General features: G+C 35.9%; 1 protein-coding gene across 1 annotated transcript in view; it reads right to left on the bottom strand.

Annotated features, from left to right (window-relative positions):
• Positions 1–4948: 4948 nt before the first annotated feature.
• The window catches only part of LOC149563046 (subtilisin-like protease), a 34191-nt gene continuing 17059 nt past the window's right edge, over positions 4949–22080 (bottom strand). The window contains exon 4 of the mRNA XM_089826466.1: positions 4949–5192. The gene's annotated coding sequence lies outside the window, so the exon portion shown is untranslated. The remainder of the gene's footprint in view (positions 5193–22080) is intronic.

Below are 22080 nucleotides of genomic sequence, written 5' to 3'. Positions count from 1 at the left end.
GTTCCTAGACCCGCAGTATGAGTTAGCTGGTTTGTTATAATCTTTTTTTATTGTTGTTTACAGTTCCTCTCCAGCCTCTAGTGCTTCTTATAACTATTTCTATTACTTTTCTTCCACTGTTCATTGTAGAATTTTTTCCTCGTCCAATTGAAAAAACACCATAATACAATTCATTTTCTCAGCCCATGAAGTTTCTCAATGAAATGGGTTCAACCACCTTGCTTAAGAATTCTCCATATGGTAGAGCATTATTCCTGATTTCCTCACAATCAAGAGGTTCAATTCTTCACCTATAACCACCCATCGTAACAGAAGTCACCATGAAACCAGTATACAGAATAGAGACATAACAAAAGAGCTTACAGAGCACCCAGAAAGCATGCAGGGGGCTTATGGCAAACAAGCATTAATAAACTCCAAACTTCCTATAATACTCCTCATAATGATGGAAAGGACCACAGCTCAAAATACGTAACCATTATCTCATAGGGGGAGAACTCTCTATACTCGAGAAAAATCATATATCATCTAGGCTTTAACATCTGTGAAACGGGACAAGAAAAGTAGAGTTGTCATGTCGGACCCGGAGGACTCCTCGGATGGCTCTTATAATTCAGATAAGAACCTTACGAAGAACAAAAAATTCAAAGTGTGAATCGAAAAGGAATACTTCGTCCACCCCTTCTGATAGTTCAGACGATATTTCAACCTCAATGGAGACTGAGGACCAGGATACTAAGAAAAATGGTAGCTCTGAAGGGGAGGAGGTTAGCGCTCCTGATGATGATGATCATGCTGACTCTAAGGATGAGGAAAAGATTAACACGGAATACAAATGTGGGGAAGGTAAAGGATAAGACGGAAGAAAAGCAGGAAAAAAAAAGATGATAATAATGCGGAGGGTAATGTTGATCTTGACAAAGGGTATGGTGTGGAAGACAGAGATTCTGGAGGATGAAAGTATGCCAGCGATGAGATTGAGGAAGACTACACTGAGGAAGCTAAGGGGTCGTCTCCCAGATCTTAGGAGAATGTGAATTGTAGTCAGCACACCAATATGGAAGCCATGGCAGTGAAAGCTCTAAATGACATTAGTGACAACAGGACACCGTCAAAGCCCAGGATATTATGCCTTTGGACCAGTTCAATACTAGAAATAAGGACAAGGAATTGGGTAACTTGAAGATTCTTGATATTGCTCAAGCCAGGTATTCTAATTCCCTTCAGTTTGACAACTGGCTTGTCAATGAAATTCAATCGATTAAAATGGAAATGAAGGATGCTAGGAAGGATATCAGTGATGGGAAGTGAGAAGAATACTGAATTGAGTAGATTGGTTAAGGAAATAGAGAACAATATTAAGAATTTGACTGGAAGGACAGAAAAGAATGAAACTATGTTGGTTACCATTTTGCTTCATAATCACGAGCAATTAAAGGCGTCCAGGATGAACCATAAAAAGCTCTACGAAATGCTGCAAAAATAGAAGGTTGTTAATCTAGACAAGGACAAGGTAGACACTGATGAAATCATGGGTCCTAGCAAGAGAACGAGGGCCAATATGAGAAAGAAGACAGAGAACACTAAAGTGGAAGAGCCTAAAGAGGATTCCATCCTTCAGACTCTGCAGAAATTGGAAGATCTGGGAAATCAAACAGAGCATCTTCTCCTGAACTTGGCCTAGTTTCCTAGTTTTTTCTGTACTAGTCTTTTTGGTTTTCTGTATCTTTGCTGGACTGTCTCACTCTTGTCGTTTCTATTGTTTATACTGCATAGTTTCTTCTTGTTAGTTGTCTTTTTGCTTTTTGCTGGTAACTGCATTATGACTGTCTTTCTCATGTGTATCTACCTATAAGAGGCTTTTGTTGTAAAGGGTTTCGGATCCCTTCAAAACCTGTTTTTGCCTTTAATCCCAAATATCAGTGGGCACACACTGTCACCAAGGTGCCAAATCATCATTTTGTCAGTCGGAACTCCCTCATTTGCATAAAACAGTCTGCAACCCCAATAGCCTTCATGGTAGGCATGAGTTATATGAACTTTTTGAAAGGACCTTACAATATCCAAAGAGTTTTAAATCCACTTTTCCATAGTCCATTACGATTTTTGGTGGCCCTTTAAACATTGGATTATATTATTTGAATTACCCTCTACCCACACCATCATAGAATTAAGAAATTTATCCAGTATTAAGCCATGGAAAACAGCAGCAGCTTCAACAAGGAGGTTGTTAATCTGACATCCCAAGGGAAGTGTCGCCACTATAAGGAGCCTTCCTTTATCATCTCTAACCACTCCCCTACACCAAGTTGGTCCAGGATTTCCCTTGGCTGCCCCATCGAAGTTGACTTTCACACATCCAAAAGGACGAAGATTCCAATGAACATTATCCCTAGGTGTCTTAACAGGTATGAAAGCAATGGAAATATCTTCATTAATTTTCCAAGTAGAGGCTACCCCATAAGTCATATTGAGAGCCTACTTACTAGCCTTACTGGTGTACTTAGCTCTGGCAGACTAATAGTTTTCCATAATGGTTCCAATGATTTTACTAGATACAAGATTGGGAGGAAGAGCAGAATCCCTGAATATTCTGTTGTTTCACTCTTTACATAAACCCCAAGCCAAATGAGAAAAAGTTAGGGACCACAAAAAATTCAAGGCTTGATTAGAAGATGGATCTTTCCATCGTAAGGTGATCCAGCAGAAAAGACAGGACCACCCAATCCAAGTTCCAGTTCTAGAATAGACGACCCCAGACTTCACAAGCATAGGCACAGTGCAGACACAAATGTGAAGTAGATTCAACACCTCCTTGCCTAGAAAACATCTATTTGGTAAACAAAAACCTCTCTTGCAGAGATTGTCAAGAATCAATATTTTATTTTTGAGCATGATCCAAAAGAATATGTTGATCTCCGGAATGATTACATGTGACCACAATCCAGCCCAAGGAGGAGGTGGATACAGGGTAGCATGCTGAAGAGAGACTGCTGAAGCCACAGGGCCACAGAGAAATCACCAAGAAATTAGTACTCCCAGACCATCCAATCATCAACACCCTGCTGCAAAATCACAGACGAATTCCAAGAAATTTGAAGAGGGAGTAAGTCAGTACTAACATCTAGAAGATTTACCCACTTTCCATCAATAAAATAATTGCCAACCCAATGACCAAATCTAGCAATGCAATCCATCATAAAAGGTCTGAAATTTAGATGATTGCATAAAGGTTTATGACCAATCCAGACATCCTCCCAGAATTTAATCTACAAGAACCCAGTTTCCAACAAACACCAGATCCAATAATATGCTCTAGTAGCATTGTTCCAAAGAGTAGATCTCGTAGGCATCTCTTGTGTATCAAGCAAATCCCACACAGAGTCGCCACCATTATCTTGTTACCACCATTGTCAGTCAACATTATTTCCATGACTATGGTGGATTGTTCACACTTTTCTTCAGTAATCATATCTCTCTTGATGTTTTCCTTGTTTTTTATGCTTATGAGCTGGAACCTTTTTGCCTACTTAAATGCCCTTCAGTATTTGCTATCATCCATGCTAGTTTATCTATTTGACTCTACATTAAGCAATGCATATTGCACTCTCTACCCCCATGTTGGGTATGCAACTTTTGGACCATCATTATGTGTGGTTCTTTGGGAACACTGCAACACTATCTTACATAGAACATCCATGTGCAACCCTCTTTGTTTGAGACTGTTGAATGATGTCAAATGATCAAGTGTCAACTGCAATCTTTGAGTAATGATTTGCACTATGACTCTTGTTATTTCTTGCTATTCGTTCTTGATCGCTAACATCAGGTATATTGCATAGTGTTGTTTTCATAGGCTAGCAAAATCACAAACTCTGATACCAATTGTAATGTCCCTTCTGGATTTACCCTAGTATTCACCCACAAGATAGTTCTAATGCTATTAATTGTTAGATATGGTAAGTCTGGACCTGCTTCCTTCATTGAACATTGTAAATATCTAAGATTATTTCTTCTTATTCTTCAATTCCCCTTGTTGCCCTCTCCCATCATGGCTTTATCTCCTATTATTCTCCTAATGTTATGCAAGATTTGGGAATGTTTGTCCTTTCATGAGGGGTTGAGCCTCCTCTTGGATGTCTCTTCACTAATTATTAGTCATCACAAAAGGTCTTCTTATAGTTGCACATCTTTATGGATCGTTGTTCTTTACTAATTACTTAAGTCTTTTCTTTAATCAAGATCGATGCATCTAATTGATATTTATCATCAAACCCATTTTAAGAAAGAAAAGGTAGGAATCCCATCCCCAAATTGTTGTCCATCAATAATGTTTCTGATTGCACTTTAGAAAAATTGTGAAGTCTTGAAGCAAGATAGTTTTTCTAAGGTATCAATATCCCCTTCATGGTAGGGGCATGACAGTTTGACAATTTAGGGTAGCATGGGTAGCGATCTGGCAAGTTCTTGGTTGTTGTAAGCATGTATGCTTTCACGTTTAATAATGGGAAAACTATCACATGTTTCTGGGTGTTGTAATGTATTTCATATTTCCATTCCATGGCAATGTAAACATTGTAGCATTAGTATGTCTCCCTTGTTTGATATGGTAACAAGGAGACACTTATTCCACTTGCAACTTGTACGATCAAGGAAAGCACTTTATTTGCCATGGATGAGCATAAGTACATCAAAGAAAATAATTGTGATGATATTTATTATTCTAATGTCCACAAACCATCATCCTAGTTATATCATGTGCATAGTTGTAGGCAGAGAACTGATTTCTCTATCATTGTAAACATTGTAAAATGTATGATCTAGTGTACATCAATAAGGTCATGTTGTAGTACAGTCCACTTGAAGGCAATGGGAAAACTAAAAGATGAAGAGAAAACTAAAGAGTACTGGACTATTGTTATCAAGAACATCTTCAAAAAGAAGGATCAAGCTTGAAACTTTCAACATTTATTATTTAAAAAAATAATTGATGTAAAAAATGGACGTCTTGGGTATCATGATAAAACTTGTCCAGGTCATATAATATCCCACGTGAGCCAAGGCAATCTGAGAACTAAAGAATATTTTGATATGACAAATTCAATGAAGAAAACATTTAAATATATTTCTATAAAACAAGAACCACCCTTGGGAATGACGCACAATTCTTAGCACTCTTGGGGCCATTGCACCTGCCATCATAATAACACCATTATCAATATTTACTTAAGTTAATTTCACTTTAAATGTACACAATAGAGTTTCCAAAAAAACACTACCAAAATTGGTGCATACTAATAACAAGTGGGCTGGTGTTATTATGATCCAAATTAACTAAAATAATTTACTTTTAATGATCAAAATATAGTTTCCTTGTCAAAAAATTACAAAAATTGGTGCATACTAATAGCAAGTGGGATGGGGCAATTAGTTTACTTTGAGCCTGACGATTTATCACTTTTTCAATGATAATTAATTATTCAAGAGATTTTCATTTTCATGTAGACCAAGCATAGGGATTTTAGCGAAGGTAACATTAAATAAAGAAAGGAAACATTAAAGAAAGTCTCCATGAGTGGAAATTTTGGTTGTTTCTATGCTATCATTTTAAGTATATAACACTATCCTATAGTAGAACACGTTAAAAAGAAAGAATCACCAATCTTAATAAAACATTTACTTCTTCCCTATTTATAGGTTTCATGTGGTTATTCAGGTCTTTATACTTGCTACGAGCGAATCAAAATTGATCACTCCCAAGAGATTAAGCCTTCTAAAACCACTACTATAATATTATGAAACCATTACATAATATTATGGTAGGCAAATATGATATGGTATTTTATTAGCTTGTTGGCACATTGTTTGGACTAACTAACTATAATGAACTCTGGCATAATAAATGTCAAAGAATGAAGCTTGAATCATTATAAGACAAACAAACATGTGAACCTAAGTGAATCATTTATCTACACAACCAAAGATTTATCCCTCGTTTAAAAGTCCTTATTAAGTGATTGTGGTCTTAATAGTTCCATAATCACTAATTATAATCACTTGGCTCATTCAAAAGCTCTTAATAAGAATCTATTCTCTTGATTGTTCCATAGTTTACTGGTTACAAGCACTTCATTCATTTGAAAAGTTTTCATAAGGGACTATAGTCTTGATATTTACATATCACCAGCTGTAATCACACAGCATAACTATGTTGCATACCTAATCAGATCACAACAACAAATTTAAAGAAAGATTGAGCAACAGACAACATGGAAATAGATGAAAACTCCTGCTCATTTCAAACATGGACTGCACCTGCCCACCAAAAATTGACTACACTTGCTCATTATTGCATTTACAAAATAAGACCAATAAAGGTGAATCTTTTAGGTCTTTCCCTGACTATAGACTCAATAAGAAAGGAACCCTTAAATTGACCTTGGCTTAAGCCATATCAACTAGAACTTAGTTCCTCTTAAAGGGATTAACCAACTTAAAACATTAGAAGAATAAATGGCGCTGCCTTGATGCACAACATGGTTTCACCCTTAAAGATCTTTGTTCCTATAGCTAGTAAGAGATGCTCTATAGTGTTAAGAAGGTCGACTTCTAGGGAAGCACACAAAATAAATAATAAATTGGTCTTTCTTGAACAAGCGAGTGGTGTACATCTTAAGGATAGAGTCGATGACCACCAAGTCAGTATGATCCAAACTAGCACATCAATCAATGCAACTTAATAAAACTCAAGAATGGGAATAAGATATTTTTCAGCTCAAGCCCCTTCACATGTTTTGGCACATCTTCCAATAACATCACAAGTTTGGATGCTTTCCTAGAAACACTTCGATCTCATGGGTTTCACCTTCCAAAATTGAGTTGTTCTTTTACATAAAATCTCAAACTTCTCACCAATTATGCATACTGGCTCCAAGACCATATATCCTTCTTCATCAATAACAAAAAGTTTCATCTATTATACCATATGTGCAACTCAAACATTACAAATGGAAGATGCATAAATTCTCCCTTTTGGGTGTCATATCTCCACCACTATATGAGATTGCTTCCTTTGTAAGATATAATTGTAGTCTTCAAAACCCAGATCATGACCTTTATAGAAATTGTGCTAATGCCAACTAAGATCAAAGTATAAACAATTAATTAAGGACCAACTTAGTCAATTAATTTAATAGCAACATTTCAAGCAGCCAACCCACATTCATTTACTTGGCAATAATCAATTAAATTAATATTAAAATTAAAATAAAATATCATAAGTTACACTTACGAGGTGTAACCTTTACAAAGGCAAGGGTGATGATGCATGCAAGGAAGGATCAAAGAAAAGAAGGGGAAAACTAAGATAATTGTCATGATTGTGCGCCAAGGAGCTTAGTGTACCCTTCGACTTGAGGTCCCATCAAGTACACTACCCCAAGATGGAATGGACGGTCAGCCTTCCATGTCCTTGGGCCAAGAGTAGGAGTGGAAGACCATCTTTCCATGCCCTTGGGCTTGAACAAGGATTGACAACCTCCAACGTGCACTAAGGGATGGAAGGGCGACACACCTTCCATGCTATTGCAGTACAAAGGCAACCAACCTTGAGAGTGCACTTGCAAACGTTTCAACAAATTTCTAATGAGACTATTATAGGCATCTACTTTGCAACCGATAAGTTTTATGTGGATTTCAATTTGAATATTGTTTATGGATAAAATGATGTTTACTAATGATTAATAAGATATTTATTACCATGACCTTATGATTTAATGTCAATTTCCTGTGACTAATATTGTGCAGGAGCTCAACCAGGACTTATCTTATAAAGGGCAATTCAGTGGGCAAATTTTGTGTTCTTAAATGTAATATAGTTCTTATTTTAATGAAATTGTGGTTTTAGGAGAAAATTAAAAAAATCCCCAAAGGAGACATTGCATTGGGGATGTTTGGAGTCTAGACCATATACCACATTCTTAACATTTGAATCCTACATATACATGGAATTGCCATGGAATTTTTTACTTGCCCCTCCTTTAATGTTAACTGTTTGGAACAATCTCCCCCATTTTTAAAGCTTCACCGTACCTTTGTTGTCTCCCCAACGCATCTAGTTTGCACAACCAAATTGACCGTCCACTGTCATATAACATCCTACATCTCCCTATGTCAACAAATCTGCAAGAACCAATAACACCAATAGCACCCAATCTAATGACAATGAGATTATGTACCCAAATAATGGCTTGACGGGAGACACTTTTATGATTGACTGGTATGTATAATTGTAGCTGGTATTGTTAACATTTTGCACGGAAATATATTAGAATATTATAATGTTTATGTAATTATCATCTTAGTTAGTCTTTAGTTTATTAGGTAGTTTTTATTTCCATCTTTGGTTCACGATTGTTTCTTTTATAAACATCGACTTTGTAAATCTATATAAGGAGTTTTCATCTCCTTTGTTTAACTTTAATACGATTACAACAACATCGATTTACCATAACATGTTATCAGAGCAGGTCGATGGGATTTTATAAAATTTGGCAAACTTTTAGGAAAAACCAAGTTTCTTTTGGTCTAGAATTTTTCCAAAAATTTGTTTTCGATTTTTTGAAATAAATATTGTTAGAGGTATTTTATGAAAAATTGGTGGTTTGACATCGAAGATTTTTGTTGGAAATTGCAAGCCTAGTTGAAGGTTTTGATTGCAAAATTTCTTGGTTTGGGCAAAAGTCTCTTATTTTCGAAGGTTGCATGTTTTTACATGTGAGTTGCATGTTTTTTGCATATGCATTTTGTTACTTGCATGTTGCTTGCATTTGTTGTTTTACCATGCGAAGTCCCGTATTTTTGCCACATGGAAATTTTTTTGATGGGTTTTCATAATTTTTTCCCTCAAAAATATTATGATTCTGTAATTTGCAAAGTTTTGTGGGATTCCTTTGTGAGTTTAAAAACTTTTCCTCAAAAATTATCAAGTGGGTTTATAATTTTTTCCTAAAAAATTATAAGTTGGGTTTTACCCTTTTCCCTTAAAAACGACGCTTTGTATTCTCTGGTCCACGTCTCAAATTCTATTGTCTAGTTTTGATCAATTTTTCACCTCAAAAATTGTGTTTGGCTTTTTTTTCTTTTTCTCCAAAAACAATTGTGGCTTTTTGCAGTATGTTTTGAGGCATCATGCTTATTTGCAAAGTTTGGGGGGATTGTCATTTTTTCCTCAAAATCATGCTAGATATTCTCACTGTTTGTCTCTGTCTCTAGGGAAGAGAAGCTTTGTTATCCAACATCAAGTTGGATGTTTCTATGATGATTTTTGATCAGATATTGTTGATTCTTCTAAAAGGGTTAGTGGAAGACTCATCTCAATGGTAGAGTCAATGACAGGGTCTTGTTGGGTTTTAGTGTTTTTCCTAAAAAATAACATTTTGTATTCTTTGATCCATGTCTCAAATTTTGTTCTCTGGTTTTGATTGATTTTTCACCTCAAAAATCGTGTTTAGTTTTTCTCCAAAGCAAATTGTGGCTTTTTGTCGTATGTTTTGGGACATCATGCTCATCTTCAAAGTTTGGACAATTTGTTGATTATTCCTCAAAACCATGCTAGTTGTTCTTAGCTTTTGTCTCTATCTCCAGGAAAGAGCAGATCCATTATCCAACATCAAGTTTGGATGTTTCTGTGATGATTTCTAGTGAGGTGCTTTGTTGATTCTAGGAGGCTTAGTGGCAGACTCCTATTTCTTTTTACAAAGCTTTATGAACAGATTTTGACATCTTAGTCATTTACATTTTGCAAAGCCAAGGGGGTCTTAGCAGCAGCAAAACGTTTTGAAGAATATGTGACCAAAAGACAATATTTAGACTATGACCATCAAGGGAGCGTATTAGAATATTATGATGTTTCTTTAATGGTCATCTTAGTCTTTAGTTTATTAGATAGTTCCTATTTCTATCTTTAGTTCACGATTTTTTCTTTTAGAAACACTATCTTTCTAAACCTATACAAGGAGCTTCCATCTTCTTTGTTTAATACAATTACAAAAACATTGATTTATCGTAACAAAATAAAGATAAACAACAATAAACAAAAAAAAAACATATAAAGGCACAATAACTTATCCTGGGAGAACCCTCCAACTTGAGGGGAAAAACCCAGCCACACCAAAAAAAAATCTATTTTATTAAATAAAAGAAGTTCAAGTACAATGCTTTCAACTGAATAACATACTTATCACACAAAGCAATCACATATATATTGAATTGAGAGACTCTTCATATCATAACCAAAAGTCTCTTCATTGTCCAAATGCATGTCCCTTCATATTTCCAAACACACGTCTCTTTGCATGTCATATTTCTCTTCATATAATAAGATGTCAAATAAATAGGATGAGACACCTAGCACACCTTGAATGCCAAATCGTGCTCACATGGTTATAAGAATGATACAAATGAATATGACAGAAATATCATCATAAATTTCTTATCTAGCAATATCAGAGATAAAGTCTCGATCGCAGCTATAATTTTCAACATTCCCTCTTAACAAGAGAGAGATCTTTATATGGCAGGCGTAAATAGCTACAACCAAAAACTTCAACAACAATTTCTCATCACTGATTTTCTCAATAAAACATTGTTATCTCAGCATAAAACTATTCACCATAGCTACTTCTAGAGGGTGAACCATAAAAGCATAAGATTGAAGTCATGGAGTCACACACATGACTTCCACCATGCCTACTCGCAAAGGGTGGAACGAGGGCTTTCACCTCAGACTTCTCTGAGATAAGACTGCATTTCCACCATGCCTACTTGCAGAGGGTAGAAACACCATACCTACTTGTAGAATGTTGAGCAAGGGATTTCACCTCGAACTTCTCCTTCACAGAGAAGAACTCATTAGCAACATGTATAAGAATGGCTGAGATTCTCTCTCAACAAAGACTCCCTCTCAACAGGAGCACCATTTTCACTGCTTTGATTATCACAATAAACGAGCTAATTCCAAGTTGACCAAACAAGGAGCTTTAGCAGTCACATTGACACACAAGCCTGCAAAGAATTAGACATTCTCCATCTGTCACACAAACTCACTCTGAAGCTGAATAGTCTTCCTCTGAATATCATTTCTTCCTCTTTAATGAGGGCATGTATCATCCATTAAGTCCAGTGAGCAATGTCCCCATGTTCATTTCTACAATCTGCATTACTTATCATATAATCTCTCATCATTCCATTTCTTCCTATCCATCTTGTAACCAAGAGAGATTAATAATAACTCATAAAATCATCCTATCATAGAGATCAATGCTAAAAGCATACAATATTTCCTGTTATATAACAAAAAAATTCCTGATCTATACTCTAAGGTATAATCATAGAATACATATCTCTTTGTAGTGAGATCTATAATGGTTGTTGATAGTCACGAAAGGAAACTGCTGCCTCATATTTGAAACACAGACAGAAATACTGAAATCTCTGCATGTCTGAAATAACTGATAAATAAATATTTCTGAGGATGATCTGAATAATATGCACAGTAGAAACGCATCAAAAGGATTATCAGAACGCTAACAATACCCTCTGTTGAATGAATCGTGCTCAATACACATAACAGAGATACTCCTCAATTTCATAAAACACACACTATGACTTCAGCAACAAACCCAACACACTAACTCATATGAATTGGACTCTTCTCAAACTTAACTTCAATACATTTTATTTTTCTGCAGACACAGACCTGATTACAAAATACACAATACCTTCGAATATTTTTTCAAGAAAAACAATGATACATAGACTACCATCCCAATGTATGCTGAATCAACACTTTTTATTAAAATTAACATGAATTGACATCAATAAAAGAAAACCTACTCAAAAAACATAAGCACTACTTCACAACTCAGCATATCTATCAATACTTTGTGGCTCAGCATCTATATCAATGCTTCTCTCAAGGACTGATAAAAAAGTCTTCATACAAAACAATACAGAAAAAATAATCACATGCAGATAAAAAATTGTATCGCATGCACATTAAACTGAAACAACAGACTTCAGACATAAATTGCCTATTCAATACTAAAATGCACAACAGATAGAATGCACAAAAGAAATAACGACATCAACTGAATATCAAGAAGTTTGCCTTAGAATGCCTGCTTACTCAGAAAAAGCTATAGGATCACACAATAGTTACAATAGGTGATTTTAAATAGGGATCATCGACTAAACAATCATCACAACTTCCCAGATTGTAACTCCATGATGATCAGCAGATGAGATATCGCACTGATGGAAACAACACATGATTATATGACAATATCTGACCTATAGCCTCCTCATGATACTGCAGAAAGTGAATATATCAATTTGGTTGTTGCCAAAAACTACAGAAAAGATCGAATAACCAACTGCCAATAGCTGTAATGATCACACATCATCCTACAACCAACAACTCTGCTCTACCATCTATATGAAAGTTTACCTTTGAACATAAACTTCAATCACCTAATTGATTAAACAGAAGACACTACTAATTGTTGTCACCGTTAAGCAGACAGACCACAATACATAGCATACAATGAACCAATGCCAGGAGAGCATAACAAAAGACACATAAAATGAGAATATAGTGTGGCATCATAAATGACCAACAACTTCAATGAGCAATAAAACTGTTATCTAGAATACATGAAAAGCTTGGCAGAGATCAGATAATTTTAAACTGCTGAATTAGATGCACAAGAACTGAGCATGATAAACTTCTTAATCGCAATATGATAGATGTACATGCTCAATAAAACCTCCACATAATAACCTGCCTAAACACATCTGATGCATCACCCCACAGTGCAAGAAATTGACTCCCACAAGAAACACGTCAACAATGAAATGAAGTCATCACCATCGAAACTAAAGGCAAGAACCTTGACCGATGATAAGCAGACAGACAGTATCCAGTCAGCCAAAAACGTGGCGTGGTGACTAGGAAAGAAAATGAGAAAGCATCTAGCCATCAAACTAACATAATCGAGCAACATAGAGAAAGAAAAGAAGAGATGAAGAACAGTTTTTTTAGCTATAACTATAACACATACAAAGGAAGCCAAATGCATTCATTAAGAATGCAAGTCAGTAGATGGCATGAACAACAACAATCACAGAATTACTTATCACTGCCAACATCACAGTTGCATACAAATCCTTTACCCCTTGAAACCCAATTGCCCATCTCTAATAACAGTCATCATCCACACTCCACTGAAAACTTACATATAAACATAACTCTAATTCTACAGCTAGTAGAATTTAAGTGAACTCAAGTTTCAACCCCTCTCATGAGAGAGTCAAGACTGACCTTGCTCTAATAAATGTTAATGTTTTGCCAAGAAATAAAGATACAGCAATAAACAAAAAGGACATATAAAGACAACAATTTATCTTGCGAAAACCCTCCAACTTGAGGGGAAAAACACAGCGACACCAAAAAAAAAATCTCTTTTATTAAATAATAGAAGTGTGTTGATGTGTGTTTTATGACCCACCAAATAGTAGAACAAAATACTGAAATATCTTATCCTCTCTTAATAAAGTCTCGTGTATGCTAAGATTGCTAGAGGATCATACGATGACTTCAAGGTTCCTTTAACGTCATTGACTGTAGATAAGCTCGGTGGTTGATGTGATTTTTTGATGATCACAAGGGGCCTTACATGTTTACTCAAATTCATATCAACTTATCAAACCATACTGGATGTGGGAGCTATCTTAAGCTTTTGCAATGAAGTACTTTTTGGATTTTCACAAAATATGCAGAAATGAAATGGGATAGCATTTAGAGATTCTAATCTATTATTAAGGGAAGTGATGACAACAAATAGTACTCTGGTGGACAAATTTCTCAAATCACTGAGCTCCGCTTTGCCAAGTTATACAACTATGTGTGAATTGGTGCAATCTTGAAGGGTTATGCAAAAGATTTTCATACCACCACATACACCATCATAAAGAACAATGTATATGAAAGATAGAAGTGAAATATATGCATGAAAGGGGTTCAAGCTAACTTTGCACAATGATTTAGAATCACTAAAACGTCAAAGTATGAACCAAAGGAATTCATCAAAATGCCATTGCATTCTCCATTGCAATCACAACAATCTAACTAAACTAAACTCAATCTAAATGAGGGAATTTAAGAGAACAAGAAAGCACCAAGACACATCAAGTATTCACCGAGCTTCAATGAGAAATCTAATATCTCAGTAGCTCATAGCAACAATCTCAAAAAAATCCTCCCTTACAAATGAGAAGTGAGGCCTTTATATAGGTCCTCAATTACAATAGATGACCCGGATGATCACAATAACTGATGGCCTAGATCGCGCCACATCAGCCCTAATTAAGGTTAGGGCCAAGAAAAGGAATCTACATTAATGCAACAAGGAATCCACTACTAGAGTGGGTAATAAATGCCCACTATGCATGCTCTTTTAGGAAGGGAGTGGGTGTTGAGAATGTTAGCCTCGTAGTAAATTGAAGCAAATATAATATATGATAATATTATATTTTTGATAATAAATCTAATTATAAAGGGTTGATTATAATATACATATATAACTGTCATAAATTATATTATCAAATTGCAAAGTAACTGATCATTTGTATCAGTGGAAATCTGTTATCTAACACCATGTATCGAATGCAAGTTATCGTCGATTATATTTGATATGTATTGTGTGACATTACCTCCGATTACATTGGATATGTATCGGGTGGGTTACTAATTACATTTTTTATGAAGCAGTGCTATTTCAAGCACTATAGATATGTAATGAGGCATGACCACATAGGGTCATGCCCCTACGTGATCATGTTTCAATACATATGTATATGTGCATTTCAAACTACAAAGATCATATCAATAACAAGGCATATCGATCTCAGTCTGGAAAATCAGAACAGTATAGATTTATTGAATAAATTAAATCTGCATCAGCATTGTATAAGGAAGATCTACACGCATAAATTAAGAGTTATTACTATCAGTAAAAAGATATACATAAGAAGAAAGTAATCAAATATTCAGAATAAGAAACAAAGATTGCTCAAGATCTTTAGCTCAAATTGAAAATACAATTTAGTTAGTCTCCACCAATAAAGATCAATTTAATTATAGTGGGGTGCAATAAATGACCACTAAGAACACCCATTGTGCATTAAATGCATCTATCCTTGATTCCCCCTCTTGAAGGCATGGATTCGATCCAACACTGTCTCCAACTCTTATTACTGATGCTTGGTGCCGATATTTGCTTGAATTTTAGAAATGCAATTGCTCTTTCTACTTTTCCCAAGCTTTCCTCCCAATCTGGTAGCAAGTTCTGAGTAGGGGGCATTGTATTTGAGAAGATGGAAAAGTTCTCAAAGTCATCTCTTTCATAGACATTCAGTCCAAAGAACTCTTCTAACTTGACTTTCAAATTCTCAGTTGTCATTTCATCTTCTACCAATCTCTACAATAACAAGGATGCAACTATGTTGGATATCCCTTGCTTGATGTTGTCAATAATCTTCTTCCATCGAGTCGATTCCTTGGTGAAGCTCTCAAACATTTCCTTAGCTATGATTACTGCACTATACCATCAAAGAAAATCATAGACATTCCCCTCACTACTAACTTGACCATCGATCAATGCTTGCTTTGGGGTCTCCATCATATTTTGAATGTTGGAAATCACTTCATCTTGGTAAATATGTTCATCCTCCCATGATTCCTCCATGCATTGGATCCTAGAGAGTGCAACTAATGCTGTACTATGCACTTGCACTAATTCTTCTACATGTTTGAAGGCTTCCTCCTAAATTCCTTCAACCCAGACCTTTGCACCCTAAGCAATCTGCTTGATCCTCTCAATGTCATCTACCACTTCAATGGAAACACCTGTCAGAGGGACAAATGATGGACCTTCCTCTCTTACTGTATGAGGCAAGCCATTGATGTATTGACATAAGGCTCTGATTTCTCTTTTTTGTTTCTCGTACCCTTCTTCCACCTTCTTCAGTCTATCCTTCAAACCCTGTGTAGAGTCATCAAATTCTTCTAATATTTGCTCCCAAGAGCCACAACCAAGATTTATTTCCGTAACAAGGTATTCATTTGGAACAATCTGATTTTTGCTCTTGTCAACCATAGCAGTTGTAATCTATAAGATTCTGGACCCCGATTCTCCTCTGACAACCTTAGTGAATCTTTTTGCTTTCCCTTGCTCTTCTGTTCAGTTTGCTCGGTCCAAAATTTCCTATAATTTAATTGTTGGATCAACCTCCTTTTGTTGACTCTTCTAAATTCGTTGCTTCAACCATTCTGGAATGGGTATACTCTGGTCCCCTAAAATCACCAATTATTCTTTCCTTTGGATTGCTCAAACGTCAATCTCCTCCTCACCTCCTAGACTATCCACCATTACTTCAGGAACTAAAGCTTCAACATTTAAAAGATGTATTGCTATTGCAGGAGCCTCTTCCCCTAGTGGACCATCATCGGCCTCCATCATTTCTCGATCTAAGATTGTAGCGAGACTTTCTTCTATAGTTATATCTTGATCTCTTCTTCTTTCTTGCACAGATTTTTCATAGGCATTTATACTTGATCTATCATGCATTAGCCTATCCAAATTTTCTTCTCGCTCGAATCTCGTTATGATGGTCTCTACTTCCTACCTTTCAAATGTTTCTATCTCTTGAACACTCAAAGCGTGACTCGGAGAAGAGGGAGCATTTCCAAACTTTTGCTTCTTTGTTGAGGCTCTTGGACGTCTATCTCACTCCTACAATGTTTTTCTCAAGCTATCTCTTTCCCTTTCCTAGTTTCTATACCTTTTGATGGAGTTCCTCTTTCTTCAACAGTCCCTTCAAATATTTGTCCCGGTCTTTCATCCCTAAGCGGTCGATGACCAATCAATCTATATGTGAATCCATTTGCTAGTGCAACTAGTTTCTCAAGCTCACACTCAATCCACCACTTTGTAAAATCCATGACTGACTTTGAAAGAGCTTCTAGATTTGTAACCTCTTCCCTTTTCCAATCATTTGGTTGAGCTATCATTTCTGGATTGAATCCTTTTCGCATCACGTTTGGATCCTCCTCCATCTAATCAGGAACCTGAAATATGTTGCACGTTCTGATAATGTTCAACAATAATCTTGAATGCATCTTGTTTCTAATATCATTCTCATCTACAGCATTTGCCCAAAAATCTTCAAGGTGGACTTTGTGTTGGTACTTTGATCCTGCTACTAATGTGATCTTGTTGTAGGGATAAAAATCAAGCCTTTTTGGATAAAGTGGAAGACGGAAGAAGTGGAGTTGATCCAATGATCTCTCTGCAGCCTTCAAGCATGGGCACACCTCAGTTTTTCTTTCTATGGAAATTGGAAACTGCAATCCCAACTTCTTCTTCCCTTTTTGGATCTTGTCATAGACTATAAGTTGTTGAGTAAGCTCTAACAAGACCATCTTATCCATTGGGTACCTAGGAAGTTTGTATGGCTCCATGGAAAATCCCTGAACTCGGGTGTATGAAAAGATAGGAAACTGAATGAACCAAGCACCATAATCTTCCACCAACTTCATTGCGCCAACTGTCACTCTCATATGTAGTCTCTTTTGCAGTCCTCACTATGCACATGGCAAAGGCATCATTAACTCTTATGTAATCATCCTTGGAATATAAATATGACTACAGGTAGCATTCATGAACTTTCCAGTGTTGGGTTCCACTTCCAACTGGTCCTTTGCATAGTAGTCCATCATAATTCATCCTCTATGCTAGCATGTAGATGACATAAAAGCTCATGTAAAATTTCCTTGTATGCTCTAGATTCATCAACCGTTAATTCAGATTGTCACTTATGAGCCCAGCCCAATCTATCCTGTCACCTTCTTTTGTCACCTGCTCAAAAAAGTACCACATCCAAGACTCAAACCTATAAGAATGAGGCATTCCAAATATGCGACTCAGCATCATGATCATGTCGCTATACTCCCTTTGCATTTTGAGTCATACTATTTCCTTAGGAATCTTGGAATGATGCGATCTATTCTTTTTCAAGCATCTTTTGTTGATTATTTCCTCACAGAAATGAACTCCAGAGGTGTAGATTCTAAGTGCATGCTCCTGTGTTTTCGTGACCATCCTCACGTGAGAAGGAATCCCAAATGCTTCAAAAATGGATGTCGGAGAAAAATCCACAATAATATTTCATTCAGAATCCCTAATTGTTCTGTCCCTGGGACTCTAGTGTTTGGCAAATTCCATGATCAACTCCAAATGATGAAAAGTGGGAGGGAAACCAGCTGTGGCAACACTTCCACTTCTCACAATTCTAGTAGCTAGCTGTGTTGGATGATGATCATTGTATCCAAACATTCTTTGAATAAATTCTTTCAAATCAAGGCCGTCGAGGCTTGTATCTCCAATTTCTACCCACTTTGACATGATTTTGGATTCGAGATAGAATCCTCTCCTTCCATTTTTTATCAATTGTGCTCGTGTTTCTCCTATTCTTCAGAGTTCTGCCATTCTTCCTGCAAACAAGAAATGCCCACACGTAAGAATATACAAAAAGCATAAAAAGCAGACACAATTCATCCAAAAGATAAACGATTCTAGAACTTCGTCAAGATTTCCAAATTCTTCTCCTCAAAATTCACTTTTCCAGATTTTCTCAATAAACATGCAATTTTCTATAGCTCACTGAAAAAGTTCCTTTCTGATAAAAATTCAAAATCCTTTGGCATGAATTCCAAGAAAATTCCTCAACGATCTCAAAGATTTCTCCTAAAATCTTCCTTCCAACCTCTCAAGACTTTGCTCCTTTCCTCAATTCGCTCTTCAAATTTCTGGGTGTGAGAAAGAATGAAATGGTTTCTTATATAAATTTTCTCTCTGAAAAATATTGGCGTTAAAGCTGGAAGCTAAGATTAGGCAGCTACTTTTCTTAACCACCAAGATTCCATTTCTGTGCCACTTGTCACTTTTTCTCCTTGTTTTTCAAAAGGTTGTTTTTTTCCCTTTTCAACTTCATGACGAAGTTATGTCCAAATTCATCCAATTTTGACCTTTTGGAAATTAATTAATTAAATATCAATTAAAAATAAATATTTAATTGATCTTCATGTTTTAAAGCAAACAATCAAATTTCCTTCCAATACTTTATTTTTTGGATTGTTATTCAAAAATAATTAAGTTAAATATTAATGAAAATTAATATTCAATTTCCCATGTAAAACCAAAAGAAAATCGCTTTTCAAAATCCAACCTTTCCATTCTTTCGCTTTTCTCGATTTCGATTGATTTCTTTTCAAATTTTTCAAATTTGAAATTTTTTCAAACTTTCCAAAAAAATTGACTTTTCATGACTTTCACCCCTTTTTGGACTTTCCCATTTTTTCAAATTTCTAAGTTTTCCAACTGTTCCAAAAAATATCTCATTTGGATTCCACAATTTTCACAACTTTGGAATTTTTTCAAGTTTTTTAAACTTCTCAAAATTTTTGAGAATTTTCAACTTTTCCATTATTTTCAAGTTCTTAGATTTCCCCCATCTTCCAAAATTTTCAGATTTTTCCCATGACAATTCTACAATTTTGGAATTTTTTTAAATTTTCCGAATTTTTCATCTTTTCAATTTGTTCCTATTTGGAGCTCTCTTAGATTTTTTGGAAGATTTTGCAAGTAATGCATCCTAGCCATGGGATCCAGGCAATGATTTTTTGATGACTAGGGATTTTATCCCTCGAAGGAATTCCATGACTCCAAAAAAAAATTGGGGGGTGGGTTTTTTCAAAGAAAAAAAATCGGGTCGCAATCACAGATAAAATCTATAGCAATTCCAAAAAAGTTCCCCATTATGTGAAAAGAACAAGATTTTGCGGGGTATGGTGTACTCTATTATGGATAAAATCCTCAAAAAAGAGAAAAAAAGGCTCTGGATTTTGCGAGAAGTGCAACTTTGGTAAGATTGTGGAAAAAACAATTCCTTGATTTCCTTGGGATTGCGCTCCAAGGAGTATGGAAAGTACAGAGTTCACCCAAGCAAGGAATTTTTACTTCATTTTTACTTTCCTTGGCACATAGAAAATTGTGCTCCATCTTTTGTGGTAAGCGCAATTTGGAGGGGGTCAAGGAATTTGTATTTTGGACCTTTTCCCCAGCATGCATGAAATTGCACTCCAAAGGTCTTGATAAGCGCAGTTTTGAAGGTGTCGGGGATAAGTAATGTTTGACTATTCCCTCCTTGCTGTTGACTTACACTCCCAATATATTCGGCTCCACAGTGTAAGCAACCAAGCCTGCAGACATAGAAGTCCCAATAGTGAGCGGTGGGTGACGTTTAGTCACAACAAAGTGCACGTACAATGCTTTCAACTGAATATCATACTTACCACACAAAGAAATCATATGTATATCGAATTGAGAGACTCTTCATATCATAACCGAAAGTCCCTTCATTTTCCATTCCAAACTCCTGTCCCTCTGCATGTCACATGTCTCTTCACATAATAAAATGTTAGATATTTAAGATGAGACACCTAGCACAACTTGAATGTCACACTATACTCACTTGGTTATAAGAAAGATACAAATGAATATAACAGAAATAACATCATAAATCTCTTCTCTAGCAATATCAGAGATAAAGATCTCTATCGTAGCTATAATCTTCAACAAGTACTCTATCAGAAATTACTTTTCAGTCCACACTACACTTAAATGCATCCTCTAAGTGTCCTTCCAAACATTTATTCACCACTTAATCATTCATTTGGGGATGATAAGCAATACTCGTTAAACGGCATTTGCTAATCAAGAGGAATCTTATTGAAAATTGACTTGGAGAGAATAATACTAATCACACATGATCATCTATAGGATCCAATAAATATTAGAAATAAAGCTCCAACTGCTCAGGTCCATTGAACTGCCTTTATCATAGGAATGAAATGGGCAGCACTTGGTCAACTGATCCACTGTGAACAATTATTCGTCCTTAGCTTTAAATCTTAGCAAAATTGAGAGGAAGTCCATTGATACAATTTTCCACTTATAATTGATGTGACATTAGGTTTAGTTGACTTGGGGTGGAATGGTTTTAGATTTATTTCACCAACATGCCAAAGACTGCCACAATGCACATAGTATCCTCCATGTTTGCCCAACAAAAAAACCTTACACTAATGAGACCTATTTACAGGGGTAAATGTCCATACTCAATTTTTTTTCCACCAAAGGAGATTTGTGCCTACATAAATTATGCAGTCTGGAAATTATATGATGCCATGGCAAACAAGGCATGTCTTCTCCTTTCCTTTGACAGATTCAAGTCTAACTCAATTAAATACTCTTGTAGCCAGTCAGGCGTCTATAGCCAGATGGAGTTATCGCTGTGGCACCACAATCATGGTTCTATCTTTAGTGATTATTTTTATAGCACCGGTAGAGATGATTGCACACCCTTGAACCAAATTTCATCTTTATTTTCACTTTGATATTGCTTTGTCTCCTTTCTCATGATATTTTCTCTTTTTCTTTCTTTTCTTCTCAATTTTTCGTTTGGTTTGCAGGCAATGAAGCTTGCGGAGGGTTTGGAAGACCGCAATGGCACTGAAGCAGGTGTATGATTTTTACTAAGTCAATTTCACTTCAAAATACCAAGAACTCAAAGCAATTAAGTGTGCGTAGAATGTTGTAACCATGCCAGAGATAACTCAAGAACCTCTATCAAGTCTAACCCAAATTTAGTACAAGTCCTACCATAGACCAACGACCAAGCACATCCTTTAACCTCTAAACTTTGTTAAGTGTATTCGAGAAATGAACAAGACATACTCTATTTTGTCACCAAAAATGTATAATCTACACACCTCGCGCACAAGTGATAACATGGACCCCCTTTTGCACTTGCAAAGACCCAAAACCAAAACGGTTATCCAAGGGAGGCTAAAAGATTTCAATTCAAATGACTTGATGCAAATCAAATTCAAGCTCCCTC

Source organism: Cupressus sempervirens, chromosome 4 (genome assembly GCF_028749045.1).
Source record: "Cupressus sempervirens isolate cs-2001-9-10 chromosome 4, ASM2874904v1, whole genome shotgun sequence".
Classification (NCBI taxonomy): domain Eukaryota; kingdom Viridiplantae; phylum Streptophyta; class Pinopsida; order Cupressales; family Cupressaceae; genus Cupressus; species Cupressus sempervirens.
The sequence above is the reverse complement of the archived record's forward strand: the minus strand, read 5'-3'. Positions and strand labels throughout refer to the sequence as shown.